Below are 17,343 nucleotides of genomic sequence, written 5' to 3' on the forward strand. Positions count from 1 at the left end.
GAATACTTGAAAGGAGCAATTAAAAAGACCCATTATTCCTCTTTCTGCTTCAGACAGTGATGAAAAATAACTAACAACAAAGTGAAATGTATTGCCTAAAAACTTCTTAGCTGGCGGTTTAGAAAATTCACCTCATACAATAACTGGCCTGAAACTATTTGTCAAATTCCACTTGAATTTGCTGAAATAGTTCCCTAAACTTTGCCTGGAACAATGACCAGGTGGATCTCAAAGCAGGAAGACAGGGCTGATTGATAGATACAAACATACATGTGGCCATCCAGGGAAGATTTAAGATCTGTCCTCTTTTGCAGCTGTTTTCATAGCTCAGGCACAACGCTCTTGCTTGTTGCATATAGTCTTATCAGTCAGACAGAATTAAAGGCATGAAAAGGACCCAAAGATTGACTCAAACCTAAGCCTTCCTCATCCATCTTAGTCATCTTATAGGCTTATAGCAAGAGGTTGTTCTTAGAAGCATACACTTAAGTCTTTCCTGTGTCACACCAGAGCTTTAACTTATTGCAATCCAGTCTCTTTGGACAAGATGACAATGTGATGACAAGCAAGCCTCAACCATCAGTCTTTCTGAAAGCAGCATGAAGTTAACTTCTGTGATGTTCTCTGAAACTCAACACTCCTAAAGAGCGCATTTGAGTAGCACTAAAAAAGGGGATGAAAGTTCAGTTCAGTGAGAGTGACACTACCTGCTAAACTTGTGGGACATTTTCATCCCATTGGCTCCTACCGTACTGCTCCAGTCTCCAGGCCTCCAGGAGGAAGATGTAGAATTGAATAGGTTGCCTGTAGAGAGACAGCAAATAGGATGTTAAGAACTAAACATGTAATGGCATATTCTATATCTACCTTATGGAGAAATTCCAGATGTATGTAGAAAAAAATACTGACAACATTTCTAAAATTCTTAGCAAAGTCTGTGAGATATTCAAGAGACAGTTTTGTTCATAGCAAATAAAAAAAAGATGCATGTCCTATGGCAACGCATAAGCAGCTTTTTCGTGACTCCTTACATTCCTAACCAAAACAGACACACACTTTGTAGTGACTCAATTACCAAATTATCAACTGTTTCTGATGGCACCCCACCCAACTGATGAGTAGAGGCTGTTGTTGGGTGGGTAACTGCTGTGAAGTCTAAGCTCACCAGCAATGAATGCCACAGTAAAACAATCCCTTTGATCCAATCTTCAAGATAATTCCTAATATCACTGCAGTGATAAATTTAGTTTTGAGAGGGACAAAACAAACAATACTGCAACAAGAGTTGGAGAACTGCATAGTGGAAGTGAGCCTTAGAAAGAGAAGTTCAAGTATCCTCAGTCTAATTCACTTAGTTTAAAATTACTGGATTTTTTCCTGGGAATTCCTGGCCCCCTTGAAATAGCAAGAGAAGGATTGGTTCCTTTTTCCACTTCTACACTCAGCTCATTCCAATGGAGCTGTCTCCATACACCATGACTTCTTTTAACAGTGGCTTCCAGTTGTGATCTTCAGTGCTTAGTGCTTTTTTCTACCTGTGTACACTAAAAACAATTTTAGTACATCTGCAGTCCTCTGCAAATATATGGAGTGTAATTCAGGACTAATCACCAGTGATTTAGGGATGAGTCATTGCAGAGAGTTTGCTTTGGTGGAGCTACACAGTTTTCTCTGTCAAAGAGTACAAGGTGGTTGTAGCTGAGTATTTACATCGTAAATCTAGACCTGAATTGGATATCCCATTTCTTTCTTAAATTGTATATAGCAAAAGGCCACTTTACTGTTGCATATTCCAATTGCTTCTGCAGTTCTACTTGGCTCCATTGGCCCAATTTGTCAACATGTCCAAGATACGTGCGGGAGGAATCGATTCACTGCAGCTTCTTCCCTGCCTTTTGCAGAAGAAAATGCTGCTTAAATGCCAAAGTTACATGGCTGCATTTCCAAAAGCACTTCACCATTTGGATAACTTTGTTCCTACTGATGTGCTGATGCTGTCAGAACACCAACCTGCAGGTCTAGCAGGGGTGATTCCTCAAGTAAGATTTCACTTTTAACATTACCAATCTCACAGATCCTGAAAATTACAGAAGGGCCGTGCTTGGTCCTACCATCCCCCCTCTGTGGATCCAACCCTCCACCCCTTTACTGCAGAGGGAGTGGAGAGGACTGGGTCCCTAATTTAATGTGAGAGCTCAGGTTGATCGTGTCTTAAGAGGGAGCATGGCATGTCATGGGCCTGCAAGATGTGTATACCATTCTGCCAAGAAAAATCCTCATCAAGGACAGTATCACATTCTGCTGTTTTTACAGCTGACAATTTTTTTCTTCCTAAAATGGAAGCAAACCTTTGTAAATCCATCCCGAGTGTAACTATACTGAAGCCAAGTTCAGTATCAATAAATCAGTGCCTTCATCAGGAAAGCAATTGCGTGGCTGTTTTTATCTGCTATTATCTGTAAGTTTAATTGGAGTACAAAAAGAAAGTAAATTTTTAATGACAGCTGCATTCCCCATCCCAGCCTGTTGGATGACCTTCAGATATTGAAAGCAAATGAATAATTGAAAACAAAGCTTCGATCATGCAACTTGTAGGTGTCTTTGAAGCTTGCCTAAAAGACCTCAAAGGACTCCTTGCTGCCATCAGAAAGCAAATATTTCAACCAGTTCTGATATTAACCATTTCTCCCTTGAAATTAAAATAATTTCTGTACTTCTCTGGCATGGCGAAACCTTCTAGATAGGAGCTCAATTTTGCTTTTCCTTTTTGTGAGGGTTAACAAATTGTTGCGGATTTACACTACGATAAGAATCCACAGCCTCTGTATATGTGGGAACTTCATGGAATAGCTTAGGTTGAAAAAAACCCACAAAGGACATTTAGTTTGACCCCAGCCCACCCCCACTATGCCTACTGACCATATCCTCCAGAGCCACATCTCCACAGTCCTCAAACACCTCCAGGGATGGTGACTGCCTGGGACGACCTATGTCAATTTTGATACCACTAGAATCAATCCTAATTTCATATAGAAATACTGAATTCTGTTCCAGACTGGGATTCCTTTTTCTTTTGTTTTCAATTGGGATTTATTTTTCCATGAAGAAATTGAAAGGATGGTGTCAGAAGTTCTGAATTACCCCTGCGCTTGTTTAGCTGATGTGCTCTGTATTTCTCCATGCCCATTTCATGCTACTCAGAGGGCAAAGGTGTGGTGACAACTAGAAAACTTATAACAGCACATGCAAACCAAGCTCACTGAAGCCTTGACTTAGTGCAAGATCAACGGCGTGGCCATATTGCTGCCCAAAGCCCTCTTCTCTTGCTTTGGCTCAGCCGTTTGCCCCATGCAGAGGGTACCCAGCTGCTCCTCAGCTGCTACTGGCACATCACAGCCAGCAGTGGGGCCAAGTAGGGGCAAAATGCTGCACACAGCAGGGGTTGTAGAAACCCCCGAGATTTCCTCAGCTGGAATTAAAAACATTCCCTGCATTCTCTTTTGTTTTTGTTTTGTCTTACAAGAGCAGAGAGCAACCTTCAGCAAAGTCTGAATATTCTATTTTATGTTTGCTATCACGTAGGCTTTCAGTGTCAAGAGAGAAAGTCAGTCTTCTGAAAAAACAATTGCTAATTACTCATTTCCCAGCATGGCACAAGACAAGCTAACCTATATTTGCAGCAGATTGGTGTGAGTTCAGTGTTGGTAATCTCATGTAACTGTTTGCTCTCACTTTACGCTACCAAAAGCAAACCCACTATGGAATTCATCATTTTCCTTGGCATAGCGATATGGGAAGCATATGAAGCAAACAGGGTTTTTCTTCTTTAAAGTTTAGTATCTATTTTAAATGAATACTAAATGAAGCAAACTATTGACATTCCAGTAATCAGAGTGCAATACATTCTCCTTTTTATCTACCTGGAGCTCTTTGTGAAAAAAAACAATCTTTGCATCACTCCCAACCTCGAGCAGCATTTATCCAAAAAGGAAAATGCCACCAGTGGGATGTGAGTGACCAACAGCCTCCAAAATGAATGGAGCTGAGTGCTGCAGCCCTAAAACATCTCTGGAAACCACATACTGGAGCCATACCCAGATGCCTCCATCCCAGCCAGGGAAAAGCACCCAGAACATTTTTCCCCTTAACCTGGTTTTCATTTTGTATGTGCAGCTTACCTTCAAGAAATTAATCTTTTATATATGAATTGGTTTCCTTAGAAGCCTGGCTATCATAAAAGGCTCCAGACACTGCCAGGAATGAGATTACAATGAATATTGATATTTGTCATGATTTGTCTGCCTCTTTGCTGTTTTATTTTATGTTTTAAGCTTGAATAATGCAGGCTGTGCATATTAAGCACCTGTGGCTCATACACGCACAGGCACACCAGGAGAAAAAAAGGGCAAGAGCTGTTTTAGAAGTGCCCCTTGCACATGTGCATGCATACCAGAGCCATGGGAGCAGTCGTTCCCATCTGTTCAGCGGGAAATGACTCTCTCCTCTGTCAGATTCTGCAGAAATTTGGAATTCCTGATTTTGAGTGCAGCCGGAATGCACCCTCCCAGCTTCAAGACAAGAGCCTGGCTTGGACAAAACAATAAAACACTGCAAAACCACACGTTGTGATTAAAGCTGGGGGACAGTTGCCCACACCCCATCCCTGGGAAGCATCCCATTGCAGTGGGGGACAGCTTGCACAGCCCTTCCTGCCCACCAGCTGTGCCCGCTATGCTCCAACGCACCCACAATGGGGCAAAACACAGCAAGATAACACTCTTGCCCTCAGTAAGAGTTAATCATGCGTATGTGACAAAGATAACATTTGGGGCTATTTTTGAAGAGCAGGTGTATACAACACTACCACATACACCTCCTCCCTGCTCCTAACCCTCACCCTCCACTGTACTTTGTGTGCGCTGGGCACTCGTGGTTGCTCTGCTGTGATTTCTCTTGATTTCATATAGCATTAATGAAGTAATCAAAACAAATGCTCTTCCTTGGCTGTCCTTTCAGCATGTCTGGAGCTATGTAAATAGTTCGATGTGGCTGCTGGAGAATGGGAATGGTGTAAAACTGTAAACACCGTGCCATGTGGCTTACACACAGTTTCACGATCAATCAGCATCAAATTAAAAGCAGGAACTACTATTAACATTGAAGCGAAGTACAGATAACAAATGTGAGTACTTACAAATTCTAGGTCGTGCCTGAGCAAGGAAATGATGCTAAGAGCTACAACTGGTTCTCTTTCAAAGGATTCCTGTATAAGACCTTATAATACTTTTAGAAGGAAAGATTCCTATAGCTTATCTCCAAAGAGTGACAGAAGACAGAGAGCTGAAAGTGCACACTTTGGGAGCTGTCTTTCCCCATTCTCTCAGATGCATTAAGGCTGGATCAAAGTAAGGACACTGGAGGCACCGGGTGGGCACCAGCCACCACAGAAAGGAGCAAAGCATGATCCTTTGAGGACTGAAAGCCATCCTGCAATGTGTTGAGCATAACTTCAGCTGCATACCTGTTCTTCATGTCTGGGTGAGGCCAAAGGAGGACTCTGCAGCTGCCCCCACCCCAACAAAGGGCGTTGGTGCTCTGTCCGACCCCCACCTTGCATTGTATAGGCACAGTGATTGCATTAGGGATTTTCTGGGAAGTCTTCTTTTCAGCAATTAGCAGGTCCGTCACCCACCATCCCCCACTTAGGAGGGACTTTGGAGCGGGAGGGCAGCAGGAGGAGGGCTGGTACTAGTGTAATTCTCTTTTCCCTTTGACCCACATCTCAATACCCCAAGGGCAGTGGTACCCCAGACCCTCACTTATTTTATTAAAATATTAGGGTTTTTTTTCTTCTCAGATAAAAATATCAATCAGTATCTTTGGGCATCCACCTTGGCAAACCAGGCCTCTTCTGGAAGTGAAGCAGACAGAGCTGTGGGGCTTAATGGATGTTTTGCAAGCATCGAGGGCTTGAGTTTTGTTTTTCAGGTGTTCCAATGAATCCAGACAAAATGAGGGTCAAAATTCATGGAAAAATAAGGCTTTTCATATAGTTCTTCTAAAGGGTGAGGTTTGCATACAGATTGTCCATGTGCTTTTTCCACCAAAATCCCATAGAAACAGAACAAAAAGGACTGCAGAGTTAATGGTTGGTATGAAAACCTGCTGCCTGTTTGACTATGGAAGTGCATATATAATATATATAATAAATGAGATTCAACAAGAAAGAGCTCGTGAACACCTCAGATGTCCTCACATCTCCACCCTGTGTCACAGAAGCATATTCTCAAAATGGTCATAGGCTCCTTGAAACCCTTGCACCCCCTTCTCGTCCACAACTGCCTCAGCAGAATGGCTCCTTTTAGGTCTACCATATTCACAGATCATAGAACCTTAAAGGTTGGAAAAAACCCTGAAGATCATCAAGTCCAACCGTCTGCCTACCACCAATATTGCCCAATATGTCCCTACATTTGAGCCATGTTTTGACAAGAGCACTACAGATCCCTTGCATGTCAAGGAAATGCACATCTGACATTCACAGTCCTACTTCAACAAGGTCTTTGATTGCTCCACCAAACTTGAAAAACTATATATATGTAAAGCAAACATAGACTTTTGTCCCAAAACACACCCCACGTGCATTGCTCCAGACAAAGGGCCAGTGTGAGGAGCTCATGGCTTAGTTTATCTGAGCAGAGTTTTACAGCTGTTCCTCCTGGCTGCATTGAGGAGACCCAGAGAGGGCTCTGGGCACAATGTGGAGCTCAGGCAGATTCCCCCAGGCTTTCAAGCGTGAATGTGGTTTGAGCTTGAAACCAGGAAAAACAGCCTGGCGTGCCCTGGATCCCAGGCTAATGAAACCTGATGTTTCCTTTCATTTACACAAGGATAGCAAACAGCTCCAGGGTGAGAGCACAACAGGGTAAGAGTGCATGGATGGTACTCCTGAGTGTGGACAGGGCCACCTCCAGCTGCCCACCAGCACTGAGACGTGGCTCAGAACCTGCAGGGAGGGCAGGTTTTAAGTAATAAATGAATGAATAAGGAGTAAAACCAACACTGCCATGGGCCACAAGGTAAAAAAAAAAACACCTCAGTGCAGAAGCATTATGAAATCCAGGCAGAATATGGGAGCGCTTCCTTCTCTATGTTTGCATTACAAACAGCACCCAAAAAAAGTTCACACCTGTGCTGGGAACTCTGCCTAAAAAAAGCCCTGCCAAGTATTTGAAACAAACACATTTCAGACTTTTCTAACCCTGAGGCATTTTCACAGGGGTTGCCAAGGCTCTGAGCTGGAGCACAGAAAGCAGAGCAAACAGAGCAGACCTCTGCTGAGCCTCTGCGTGCTGCACCCCCCACCCCATTGGGATGCTGCTCCCAGATCCACGCAGAGAGCTCAGCTTCCCCAGGAGGAAGAGGAGAGTGCTGCATTCAGCATCATAAAGAGGGAATGGAGCAACGCTGCACAGCAGTGCCATAAAACATAAAATCTCACTCGAAACAGAGAGTGTGAGTGAAGTGAGCAAGCTGTGTGCAGGGAGAGAATCTGCTCCCTTTCTCAGCGGGGTTTGACAGCGTCTTAGTAACTCTGTGTCACCAAAATATTGATAGGGTTTCCAACCTCTCTGGGCCCGTGCACTGCATGGAGACCATTTGTATCAACAAACAAACCAACCCCTCTCACTTGCTGTTTCACTAAGCGCATCTTCCTGAAAGGTAATCCCTTGTCTATTTATAGGGCAATTTACAGCACTACAGCCTGCGTGCCCTTGCTGCGTCCCATGGGTTGGATGCTGGCAGCCCACCTTGCAGGAGTGCAGGCTCAGCGGGTGACAGCTGCCCAGCAGGAGCCAGACACAGGCAGTGAGCAGCCCAGGGCCAAGGGCTGGGCTCTCTGTGTGGTCCTAAGCATGCTGGCTCAACCCAGACCCACGCCGAGTGCAGGAAGCCCTCCGAGGTGGCTTGCTGAGAAGACAAACCTCCCCACTGCCGGCCTGCAAGGAACTGGAGCACGCTGAAAGCCGCTCTGTACACTGCATGCCTCTCTTGGGGAAGGCAAGCTGGATGTCCTGCCTGCCAGATGTGGGGTCTGGAGTCCAAGTCCTGCGGTTCCCTCCTCAGATGTGCCTGGTGTGAAAGGCGGTGTCTTCAGCAAAGCCCAGGGAGGTGGTGGGTGCCTGACCCTTGGAGACATCCAAGGTCAGGCTGGATTGGGCTCTGAGCACCTGATGGAGCTGTGAGTGTTCCTGTGCATTGCAGGGTTGTTGGACCAGGTGACCTTTAAGGATCTCTTCCAACTCAAAGGATTCTATGATTCTAAATCTGAGGTTCAAAGCTGTCCCTGTGATTCAAAGCTTGGCTGAGCTGTTAGGGATGAAAAAGTTTCACTTCATCCAGCTTTGGGTTTATCCACATCAGACCTATTCCCTCATAGGTGAGAAAAGACCAGTGCTGTTACCTGGTTTGAGCTTCTTCTTAAGACTGGGCACCAGGGTGCCTAGGTTAAATTCAACCTCAAATTGCAGCCTTTGGATTTAAGGACATAGCATCTGTTCTCCAGTTGCCACTACAGTGCTCAGAAAACCTCTTTCAAAAGATCCTTTATGCAAAAGGAAGAGTTTTAGCTGTTGCACTTCATTCCAGGCTGGTAGGAGAGGAAGGTTTCTGAAGGCAGATTTCTCCCTCCTTTCTCCTAGCACATCCCTGCAGGAGGCAGTGAAAAATGGACATAAGCAGGGTCCTCAGGAGTAGTCCTCAGGACTACTGTGAGCTTCATCCCAGTGACCTGGACTATCCTGGATGGTGTCCTGAGTGCTTGACACGGCCTTCTCCACAGTTAAGCAGCATAGGCCAGCATGGGTCTGGCTCTGCATCTGCACCAATAACCCCATTCCCAGCCCAAGGCAATTCCCCTGCAACCAACATCTGCTCTTTTTCTCTCTCTACAAAATGAAATGTGAATGCATGACTTCGACTGCTGCACCCACTCCGGAGTCTCAACAATTCTGCTAGTGTCTGGGCTCCTAAGGGAATAAACAGAGAGGGGAGAAAGAGCCAAAACACCAGGGGAAATGAGAGAGGAGATGGGGAGCTGCCAAAAAGGCCTCCCTCCTGCTTGTTCAGACAAAGCTTGCCTCCCAGCCAGAAGTGGCAGAAAAATGCTGCCCTATAAAGCAGGCAGGGAGCAAGCAAAGCAAGAGATGCCACTGGCTGCTGGACATTGAGTCTATGTGCCAGAGGAGCAGGATGGCTCTGCTGGAATGGCAGCAGGTAGTGCTGGGTGCAGGACTGGCAGAGCACGTGGCACCCTACAAGGAATGGGGAAAGGAAGAGCAGTGAGTGGTACCCAACCCTCCGTCTTCTGAAAGCACCCCTCCTGGCATTAAAGTTGAGAAGGAGCTTTAATAAACAGTCTTTTTTTAAAAGCTTCTGTCTCCATCTTTTCTGGATTAAATTCTGCCGCCTGTCTCCAATCTAAATGTTAAGTCAGATCAGCTACAGTGTGTCTGCAGAAGGCCCAAGTGGGGCTCGGGATAGTGCCTGGGTTTGAAACCCCCACAAGGTCTGTAGCTCTCCAAGCAGTGCCCAGCAGAGCTGCTGATGGACACCTTTCTCCTTGCTGTGGGCTCACAGCTGAGCTGGGACTCAGAGGAGCATTTGATGATGGCCCAGTGCTCTGGGGAAGAGTGGCTGAGAGGATGAGGCTCACAGCTGTGAGTCAGGAGACCTCGAAGGAGCTACCAGTTCTATGGCTCTGGATGGCTTGAGTCCTTTCTCCGTTTATTGCTGACAGGATGATAAAGCCTTTTGCAACATCAATCATCTTGAAAACAATAAAACCCATAAAACAGACCAAACATCTTGCTTCCAAACACATCAACATAAGTGGCTTAGATCTGTATCAGCCATAAGTGCAGCTTTACTGTGATAAAGTAGTCTCTGTCAGCCCAATACTCTTAGCAACATCTACTTTAATGGGCTGGAGTTTATTTTCCTGGGCTGCCACACACAGCCACTGCTGAAGGACACTGAGAGGACCTGATGGAACTCAGAGAACACACAGACAATCCTTTGCAGCTTTAAAACTGATTTAGTGTTAGCACGTACAGAAGGCTCCTGGATGGTTTTAATTCAGAGACGATGCTCAGACGGTCGTGCTGAGGATATCCAGAAGAAAGTTTTATTTGAGTAATTAAAACACAGAGACAAACCACCCAAAGCAGCACAGCAACTCTGCTTTGGAAAAAGTCAGCTAAATATTACTTGGTCTTGGAGGTTATGGACCATTTGGTAGCACCTCAAAACTCCTCAAACCCTTATCAAAGCCAGCTCCAAAAGCACAGTTTTCCTTCCAGTTGTTAATAAACATGGCCCTGAATATTCCACCCCACCTCCCACCCCCCCCCCCCCCTTTTTTTTTCTCTTTTCTTTCTGCACTTCTTTTCCAATAATTTTTACATAGGTATGTGAAGTTCAGCTCCTGCAAATACTCATGCCTGTGACACTGTGGCCTCGAAGCTTTTATGTTGATGCCAGTGAAACCTGAAAGACTGAGTATTAGGGAAAGTGGATACAAAGGGCATGGTCATTGCCTGGGCAAATTCATGTAACAATCCCAGTCAACATTCATGATGTTTTGTGGCATTCAGCCATTCTGGGTGTTCCTAAAATCCGTACCTCTAAAAATATTTTATATTGGTTTTTTTGGTTTTATTTTGTTTTTTAATTCTTGGGTATTTCTACTTTACTGTTAGGAGCTTTGTTGGCTCTGATGAAAGAGAAAACCTGTAGCAGGTGAAGAACAACCACATTTTCCTCTCTCAGCTTCAGGCACCTGAAATATAATTTCCAAAGACACTTCTCCATCCGTGCTTACTTTCTCTAATGAAAGGAACAATACAACCAGTTTAAGCACACCATGAAAATGGTGTAAGCCATGGCTACCACATTTTCAGGGCAGTTCTGTGTTACACCAAGACACTGCTTCAAATCCCTAAAATGTGTCATTTCCTCATGAAAATGACTTCTAGGAGGTTAATAAACCAGATGCTGTTGGAAAAGTAAGGGTGACTCTGGACAGCACCACCTCAATCCACGCCTTGCTGGATGTGCAAGGTGGGTCTCAAACACATGGCACAATAAGAGGATGCTGGTAGGAGCATGATCCTGAGCCAATCACCTGAAGGTACCTGGAAGTTACTGATACCTTTTTGGGTCACAATCTGAGCCTTTTTTCATGTCATGTCATCATTCTTCCTAATCCCTCTGTTTCATGAGGCATACTAACTGACTGTAAATTCAGTCCAAAAGCCACCAGAACCCTTTTGCAGTCTCCTCTGTGGGACGTGATAAACTTGTGTTTGCAAAACTGAACACAAATGGCTTCAGTCTGACCTGATGTAGCTCTTCTGGGATCAGTCTGACTTGGCCAAAGAAAAGACAAATATTCGCTCAGCACACAAGACAAAGCTGCAAAAAGTTGTTCGACAGCTTTTTGTCATACAGAGGCACTTTTGGAGTTGTCAGGACATGAAAGAAAGCACTATTAAATAATATTTGACTTGAGTATTATGTCACATGAAGTAAACATCATCTGTTGCCCTGATGGTTTGCTTCGGGTTGGAAAACAACAGCCACTGCCAGAGCAGCCAGGCAGCTTTGTAAAACAGGCTCTTGCCCAATGCTCTGAGCAGAGATTTTCTGGCTTCATGCTGCATTCCTTGCCAGTGGGAATGAGCTTGCACCCTTCCCATAAGAGATTCAACCATCCTTCCTCTGCATTTCCATCTCAGCCTAAGCCAGGACTATCAGCAGCATGGGCAAGATGTCTACTGGTTTCCTCTGTGGGTGAGGAGATGTGAGCTGGGCTTCCAGCTATGGGACAAACTCAACTGGTCACTCAGGTGGAGACCTCAGACCTCCAGCTATGGGAAACCTGGTGCCAAGTGAGAAAAAGCAGAACAGAGATTCTGGCTGGGGTGAAGGTTGGGTTGATTCAGTGTTACTAATGGATCCAAAAACCCACCTTGGAAATAGCATTGCTTACAGTGGAGAAAAATGATGCAGGGGAAGGTCAAAGACAGAAGGTGACCAGTTTTCTTGGTAAAAATCCAGCAAAGTGCTGCTGAAAGGACTCCAACTGTAGAACTTTTGCTCTCAAGGACTCGCCTTGAGACAAGCCCAATTCCCCAGAGATGATCACAGTGCCCAGGAAATTCCCACTGACCGAGGGAGCTGTCAAAGAGTCTGAGCTGAGCCTGAGACAATGGGGTTGGCTGGGGAATTGTTGTGATTTTCACAGTGCTAAATTTGATAGATTACCAAGATTTATTCCGTTTGTTTTTTTAAGGAAAACGCTTTATGGAACCCAAAAATATTTTGCTAACAAAAATAAAAAAGCCACTTACAGAAGGCTTTGTTAGCCACTACACAGACAAATGTTACTAAGCACAGTGTTTAAATGTGGATTAGAGACACGGACATTAACTACCAAGAAGGAACGCAACCTCTAGCATGGGAACTCTTGAAGTTGTTGATTGCCAAGAATCAAAATGCTGCCGAGGTGGAATGAGGACACTCTCTCCTTGTCCTTTTCCTCTTGGCATCTACAACACAGCCCTAAACACAAGGCAAGGCTAAATTCGATCTGACCCAGAGGAATGGCCCTAACATACGGGTAGGCACCTTCCATGTCCAGGAGTCCGTTTGGTGGTTAGATTGTGATCATCTCCTGGAGATTCTGGGGCTTTTGCCTTTGGATTGACTACAAGGGCCTGGTGGTGGTTTACAAATAAATGCCTAAAAGATAAACACATAAAGCTTTTATAGGAAAAGATGTTATTGCAGGAAGTAAAGAAAAAGCAAATGTGAGCTAATCAGGGCAAAGACAGAGCAAACTAGAGTTCACAGCCAAAAAACCCCTAAATTCATTGCCATAAAAGATAAAAATTGAATGAGTAATGACAGCATAGCTCTGTAACAGCAGGAGGAAAGCTGGATAAAAATACAGTTGTCTTTTCACCAAACAAATATCTTCTACAGGAGGAAAATGGGGAAAATATAAGAAACACAATTATCCTTCAACTGCTTGGCCAATTTTCTCTCGGTATCCTGTATAATAAATGCAGTTTAACACTTTGGGAATACTAAGGGAGAACTGTGCACAGAACCTGACAAACACATGATGGGCATTACTAATGGAAACTCAAGTGTTCCTAGCAAACATGTTGCAGAGATGGGCCACGATGCCTCAGATGAGGAGAGGAGAAAGCAGGACAAGCAGAGGAAGACATCAGCAAAACAAGGGAACAAAACAAAGTCCATTCAGTCATGCCTGGCCATTCTCCTTAGTACCTTGGTGCTGGGCCAGGGAGGTTTTCTAGGAAATTATGATTTTAGAGAAGGAGAGAAGCAAGTAGCTTCTCCCTGTTCATGCATATGCACCATCTCTTCTGCAAGCTAAGTGATTTTCCCAGGGTTAATTTATGGAGCTCTTGTCGATGGTTGCAGTTGTCAGACACTTTCCATCACAAGACACTGGATTTTCAGTTGCTATTGCCAAACAGCCAGTGGGACTGAAGTTTTCCAAGCTATCTTCTGCTGCTGTCGACATTTTTTTTTTTTGGGGGGGGGGGGAACATCATTTGAAAAACACCGGGTGTTTCACGGAATGACCTCATGGAAAACAGGGCTGTTTTGTCTACATTAAATAAAGGAGACAAGGAAAGAAGGAAAGGAGGAAAGAAGAAGGAAAGAAGGAAAGAAGGAAAGAAGGAAAGAAGGAAAGAAGGAAAGAAGGAAAGAGAGAAACAGAGAGAGAGAGAGAGAAAGAAAGAAAGAAAGAGAGAGAGAGAAAGAAAGAAAGAGAGAGAGAGAAGGAAAGAAGGAAAGAGAGAAAGAAAAACAGAGAGAGAGAGAAAGGAAGGAAGGAAGGAAGGAAGGAAGGAAGGAAGGAAGGAAGGAAGGAAGGAAGGAAGGAAGGAAGGAAGGAAGGAAGGAAGGAAGGAAGGAAGGAAGGAAGGAAGGAAGGAAGGAAGGAAGGAAGGAAGGAAGGAAGGAAGGAAGGAAGGAAGGAAGGAAGGAAGGAAGGAAGGAAGGAAGGAAGGAAGGAAGGAAGGAAGGAAGGAAGGAAGGAAGGAAGGAAGGAAGGAAGGAAGGAAGGAAGGAAGGAAGGAAGGAAGGAAGGAAGGAAGGAAGGAAGGAAGGAAGGAAGGAAGGAAGGAAGGAAGAAAGAAAGAAAGAAAGAAAGAAAGAAAGAAAGAAAGAAAGAAAGAAAGAAAGAAAGAAAGAAAGAAAGAAAGAAAGAAAGAAAGAAAGAAAGAAAGAAAGAAAGAAAGAAAGAGAAAGAGAGAAAGAAAGAAAGAAAGAAAGAATCCTTGCTGTTTCACAGAGAAACACTAACATTTCTGTACAATAGACTGAAAACCTAAACTCTGCCAAAGGAGAGGCGAGTCTGCAAGTTCAAACCCTCAAGAAGAAAGGCATCACTGCCGGGGAGCCAAGCAGCTGCCAAGGGGATATGCACACAGCTCCAAGCAGAGGTCTACCACGGGACAGAGCTGCCTCAGGGCAAACCCCATACCCCATGGGGACCTCATGCCCCAAACCCTTGCTAGACAGAGCAATTGATGCCTGACCTGAGCAGAAGTTTTTTTGCATACGAATACAATGCGGTTGTGCCTGGAAAGGCTATGGAGGTATTTTCAGGCAGGCTCATTTGAGATGCAGCTGTGATTACGTCACTCATTAATTGGTGGTAGGAACAAGTATCCCATAACTCAAGACCAAGAGAGTTTTCTAGTGCTTTGACGCTAGAGATTAAACAGAAATAAACACACAAGTATCAGTGAAAGTGACTGCAAAATACCAGAAGGGGTAAGTGGTTGGGAACAGATAAAGATCAGCTATGTTAGCCTATAACATGGATTTAACTGCGAGGAGGAGAAAGGGATATGGAGAACAAGACAAATTGACAAGTTCTTTGCTGTTTATTCTTAAAGGATGTATTTAAATGAATAAAGAATGTTTTCGAAGAGGGGAGGTGTGGGAAGGAGCATACCCATGTGTAGTCCATTAAGCTGCACGTGCTGCATTTCAGAGCTGCCTATCTTGAAAAATGATTCTGAGATGCCCCATTGCAGCATGTGTTGTTAAATAGTCATTGCCCAAAGCACTAAGAGAGAACAATGTTTTTGCTAGACTCGGTATCTGCCTCTGAGGCACACATGTATCAGTAATGAAATCCCACAGCTTTAAATAACGAAGTATTTTTAAAAGTCCTATAAACAACATCAGATACATTCTTCTGAATGCTGATAGCCTGTTTGGGAGCAATTGTACACAAGGTCTGTCATACACTGCAGAGGAGACTGAATCCAAATCCACTTTTGTTTGGCAAAGCAATGCCAAAACTCACATTTGTTCCTTGGGACAACACTACTCAAGATGACAAATTTCAGTCCCTTTTGCAGTGTCCCTAGGAGCATTACAGCACTGTCCTGGTGCCTGTGGCCAGCAGTGTTTGCAAACCCTGAACCCCACTTTGCCTTTCACACATCCACCCACCACAGCTCTGCCTTTCCATGATCAGGACTGTCCCTAAGAATAGCACAATTGCTGTGTGTTGAGGTACCCAGTGTGGGTGCAATACTCTTGGAAGCAATGCCTCTGTAAGCTAAACACCACACTGAGGATCCCACACCATTGTTTCCTTCAAAAACAGAGCCAAGAAAACCATAGTTTTTACGTCAGTCAGTAATTAAATAAAATAATGTAAACATACCTTTTCACCTTGAAGCAAAAGGAATGTTTCAGGAAAAAAAAACACCCACCTCTCCTCCCTAACCTTTGAAAAACTTCTTTTAAAAGGTTTAATTGAAAAGTTAGAAATCCAACAAGTTCAGCCTCACTTCAGAGATCTCCTAAAATCCTAATTTGGTAATAAAGGTGTGCTTCCCTTCCATCCCTCAGCTACCCCTTTGCAGTGCATTATATGTAGTGTGATGATAACAGAACTCAGAGAAGATGCTGAGGCACCAGCGTGGGCAGGGTCTACCCTGTGTCTGTAGGACAACACATCTTTGCTGAAGGACACCCCTGGCACATTGCCTTGGTTCAGAGCGCAGTCACCTAACAGATGACCATGTTTCAATAACTCCCAAAATGATGTAAAAAATACATGAATGTGCACACGCTTGAGGGGTTTCTCTGAACAGTTTGGGAATATTCACACAGCTGAACCTCTGATTGTTAAAGAAACATCAAGAAGAATCTGTTCAATAGGAAAGAGATCCATTGCTTGCATCACAACAGGCTCCACGTCCTGAAAGCTCAGAAGGGAACAGGCCAGATTGAGGACAGAGATGATTCCCTGGACTATTTTTAAATAGTATTTTAAAAATTAAGGCCATCCTATGGGGAAAAAAAAAAGGGGGGGGGGGGTGGGGGGGGGAGGAACCACATTTACAAAAAAGGTTTTTTGTCTATCTGTTCAAGTGAAGATATTTATGGTGTCTGCTGTGTCATTCCAGATTTGTCACGGGCCATTGAATACCCACCTGGATATTGCATCATTTAACTACTGGAATGCGTAAGCTTTTCTGCTGCTGGTGAAAGAACAACTATAAGCTGCACAGAGCATAAGTGCTCTGCTGTACTTTAACAAATAAATCAGAAAGCGGAGCAGATAATACAACTGTGTTCAGCTGTGGTAAACTGACAGCTATGTGTATTTATTTTTTTTAACCGATCGTGACAAGAATGTGAGTAAGGGCTGTATATATTATTTCTGGCCGTCCCTTGAGTTTGTTAATCTTCTCTGGGTGGCAGCAGCATTTTGGAGGAGGTCCTTTTTCAAGCCAGACTCAAGGCAAACACCATCAGAAGGCAGGCCCTGCCCTGGCAGTCTCACATAGGGGTAGACTTAAGGTAGGGACAAAAAAAAGCAATTCTTGCTTCAAAAACGTGCCCAAAGTTTTGTGCATCTGGGGGTAGGAAGCCATTGCTTTACCCAGGTGGCTCCAACCTGTCAACATCTGGAACAAGTGGGCCTCCATCTCTGCTTTTGTGCATGAAGGTGGTGTTGGGTGTTGGTATCAAAACAAAATCAAATGGGCTGATGACATCCACAGCACCCACACAACCCCAGGAAACAGCGTCAACTGATGCAAGGGGAGCACCTGCCAAACTGAGGGGGGTTAAAATATCTATATTTCATTCCAGTCCTCAGTGAGAACAGTGGGAAGAAACCAAAGTGCTCTCCAAAAGCCAACTGGAGCTGCAGAGTGTCGTTAGGAAAATTAAGTTCTAGTGGGGGATGCTGGCCAGGCCTTTGGCCAC

At 44.4% G+C, this 17,343-nt stretch overlaps 1 long non-coding RNA gene across 1 annotated transcript in view; it reads right to left on the bottom strand.

Annotated features, from left to right (window-relative positions):
* Positions 1 to 575: 575 nt before the first annotated feature.
* LOC107319885 (uncharacterized) overlaps positions 576 to 17,343 on the bottom strand; it is a 41,860-nt gene continuing 25,092 nt past the window's right edge. Inside the window, exons 2-3 of the long non-coding RNA XR_001557983.3 lie at positions 749 to 804; positions 576 to 663 (exon numbers count right to left, since the gene is read on the bottom strand). This is a non-coding gene — a long non-coding RNA (uncharacterized LOC107319885). The remainder of the gene's footprint in view (positions 664 to 748; positions 805 to 17,343) is intronic.

This window comes from Coturnix japonica, chromosome 15 (genome assembly GCF_054131305.1).
Source record: "Coturnix japonica strain WE chromosome 15, WE-NBRP24, whole genome shotgun sequence".
Lineage (NCBI taxonomy): Eukaryota > Metazoa > Chordata > Aves > Galliformes > Phasianidae > Coturnix > Coturnix japonica.